This window comes from Phyllostomus hastatus, unplaced genomic scaffold (genome assembly GCF_019186645.2).
Source record: "Phyllostomus hastatus isolate PE091 unplaced genomic scaffold, TTU_PhHast_1.1 phas_scaffold_28, whole genome shotgun sequence".
Taxonomy (NCBI): domain Eukaryota; kingdom Metazoa; phylum Chordata; class Mammalia; order Chiroptera; family Phyllostomidae; genus Phyllostomus; species Phyllostomus hastatus.
Window position 1 is genome coordinate 12,530,124 of NW_025334022.1, and position 3,870 is coordinate 12,533,993.

A 3,870-nucleotide genomic window follows, 5' to 3' on the forward strand; every position below is an offset into this window, starting at 1 on the left:
TAGCAATACAGGCCTACCTAAAAAAGAGAACAATTTCAAATAAACAACCTAACCTTACCAGTACTAGAGGAACAACAACAAACAAAGCCCAGAGTGAAGAGAAGGAAGGAAATAATCATGATCAGAGCAAAATTAAATGACACAGAAACTAAAAGAACAATTCAAAGGATCGATAGATCTAGGAGCTGGTTCTTTGAAAAGATAAACAAAATTAGCAAGCATTTAACCACTCTCATCAAAAAACAAAAAGAGAGAGGACCCAAATAAACAATCACAAATGAAGGAGAGATTACAACTGATACCCCACACATAAAACGGATTGTAAGAAATTACTACAAACAACTATATTCCAAGAAATTTAAAAACTGGGTGAAATGGACAAATTTCAATATATAGATTTTCAAAACTGAACCAAGAAGCAGAAAGCCTGAACAGATCCATAACAACTACCACAGTTGAAGCAGTAATAAAAGAAATTCCTGTCACACAAATTCCCTGCACAGAACAGCTTCACAGGCAAATATTACTGAACGTTTAGGGAAGAGATAACTCCTATCCTTTACAAACTATTCCAAAAAATTCAAGAAGAAAGAAGACTTCTAAACTCTTTTTATGAAGCCAACATTATCCTAATTCCAAAGCTAGGTAAAAACACAACAAAGAAAGAAAACTACAGGCCAATATGGGGATGAACATAGATGCTAAAATCCTCAAAATTTTGGCAAACAGGATCCAGCAATGCATTAAAAAGTTCATACACCATGATCAAGTGGGATTCATCCCAGGGATGCAAGGATAGTATAATATTTGCAAATTGGTAAATGCAATACACAACATAAAATTGAAATTAAAAATCACATGGTAGTATCAATAGGTACTGAAAAAGCATTTGATAAAGTACAGCATCCATTTATGATAAAAATGCTCAGCAGAGTGGGAATAGAGGGAGCACACCTCAACATAATAAAGGCCATATAAGAGAAACCAGCCAGCATCATACTCAATGGGCAAAAACTGAAAGCTTTCCCCTTAAGATCAGGGACAAGACAAGGGTGTGCAATTTCAGCATTTTATTCAACATAATATTGGAAGGTCTAGCCACAATGATCAGTCAAGAAAATGAAATAAAATGTATCCACATTGGAAAGGAGGAATTAAAACTGTCATTATTTGCATAAAACATGACATTGTACATATAAAACACTATAGACTCTACAAAAAAACTACTTGACCTAATAAGTGAATTTGGCAAAATAGCAGGATACAAAATCAATATCCAGAAATGGAAGGCACTTTTGTACACAATCAAATATCAGAAACAGAAACTAGCAAAATATCCTATTTCCTGCAGCAACAAGAAAAATAAAGTACCTAGGAATAAACTAATCAAGGAGGTAAAAGGCCTGTATTTAGAAAACTACACAACACTGAATAAAGAAATCAAGGCAGATGCAAATAAATGGAAGTATATATCATGTTCATGGATTACAAGAATCAATATCATTAAAATATCCTACTGCCCAAAGCAATCTATAGATTCAATGAAATTCCTATTAAAACACCAATGACATATTTCACAGACTTAAGACAAATATTCCAAAAATGTATATAGAACCCAAAACAACACGCAACAGCTTCAGCTATTTCAAGAAAGAACAAAGGAGGAGGGATCACAATACCTGATATCAAACTATACTGCAAGGTCACTGTAATTAATACAGTCTGATATTGGCATAAGAATAGACAAATAGATCAATGAAATAGAATAGAGAGCCCAGAAATAAACTCACGTCTTTATGGTCAATTAATATTTGACAAAGGGAGCAGAAGCATAAAATGGAGTAAAAATAGCCTCTTCAACAAATGTTGCTGGGAGATCTAGACATCTACATGTGTATGCAAAAAAAATGAAACTAGACCACCAACTTACATCATACATGAAAATAAACTCAAAATGGATAAAAGACTTAAACATAAGCAGCAACACCAAAAATGTCCTAGAGCAAAACACAAGCAGTAAAATTTCAGATATCCTACACAGCAATATTTTCACCAATACATCCTCTAGGCAAAGGGAAATAAAGGAAAGAATAAAGAAACAAATGGGACTACATCAAATTAAAAAGCTTCTGCATGACTAAAGAATACATCATCAATACAAAAAGTGAACCAACTGTGTGGGAAAACTTATTTACCAACAATACCTCAGACAAGGGTTTGATCTCCAAAATACATAAAGAACTAATAGGACTCAATGCCAGGAAGACAAACAATCCGATTAAGAAATTGGCAAAGGACCTGAACAGACACTTCTCCAAGGAGGACATATAGAGAGCCCAGAGACATATGAAAAGATGCTCAACATCACTAGCCACCAGAGAGGTGCAAATTAAAATCACAATGAGATACCACTTCACACTGGCCAGAATGCCATCATTGACAAATCAACAAACAACAAGTGTTAGTGAGGTTGTGGATAGAAGGAAACCCTAGTACATTGTTGCTGGGAATGCATATTGGTGCAGCCACTGTGGAAAACAGTATAGAATTTCCTCAAAAAACTAAAAATGGAACTACTTTTTGACCCAGCAATTACATTGCTGGGATTATACCCTAAGAATCCTGAAACACCAATTGAAAAGAACCTATGCACTTTAATGTTCATAGCAGCATTATTTACAATAGCCAAGTGCTGGAGACAGCCTAAGTGCCCATCAGTAAATGAGTGGATCAAAAAAGTATGGTATGTGTATGCAATCAAATACTATACAGCAGAAAGAAAGAAGGAACTCCTACCTTTCACAACAGCATGAATAAAGCTGGGGAGTATTATGCTAAGTGATATACACCAGATGACAAAAGACATAGCACATGATTTCACCTATAACAGGAACCTAATGAACAAAACAAACAAATAAGTTGAATAGAATGAGAGGCACAGAAACAAGGAACAAACTGACAGGGACCAGAGGGGCATGGGGAGGGTGATAAGGAAAGAAAGAAAGGGAAGGTTCTACTTACAGAAAAAGTGTTAATGACCCCAGTATGTGGACAACACTGTGCAAATTGACTGTGGGAGCAGGGGGTGAGGGGGCAGGGGAGAGCAAAGGGGAAAATTGGGACAACTTTAGTAGAACACCAATTAAAATACTAATTAATTAATTAATTAATTTTAAAAGACAAGAGATAAATGTTGGCTGGGGTGTGGAGAAAAGGAATTCTGCACTGTTGGTTGGAATGTAAATCGATATAGTCATTATGGAAAACAACATAGAGCTTCCTCAAAAATTAAAAATGAACTACAAAAAGACCCAGCAATTGAACTTCTGCACATATATCTAAAGGAAATGAAGTCAGGATCTCAAAGAGTTATCTGCATCCCCATATTGCACATTCATTGTAGAATTACAATAGCCAAGATATGGAAACAACTTAAATTATTCAGTCATAAAAAATAAAAGGAAATCCACCCTGGCTGATGTGGCTCAGTGGATTGAGTGCCAGCCTGTGAACCAAAAGGTCACTAGTTCGATTCTCATTCAGGGTACATGCCTGGGTTATGGGCCAGGTCCCCAGCTGGGAGCATGCATGATGCAACTGTGCACTGATGTTTCTTGCTCTTTCTCCCTCACTTCCCCTCTCTCAAAAAATAAATAAAAATATTTTTTAAAGGAAATCCTGTTGTTTTTGACAACTTATATGGAACTTAAGGGCATTGTGTTAAGTGAAATAAGTCAGGCACAGAAAGATAAATACTGTGTGATATCACTTACAGGTGGAATCTAAAACAGCCAAAATCAGAGAAACAGAGATCAGAGTTGGAGTTTTCAGGTGCTGGGGTGTGGAGACAATGGGAGAGATATGGGTTAA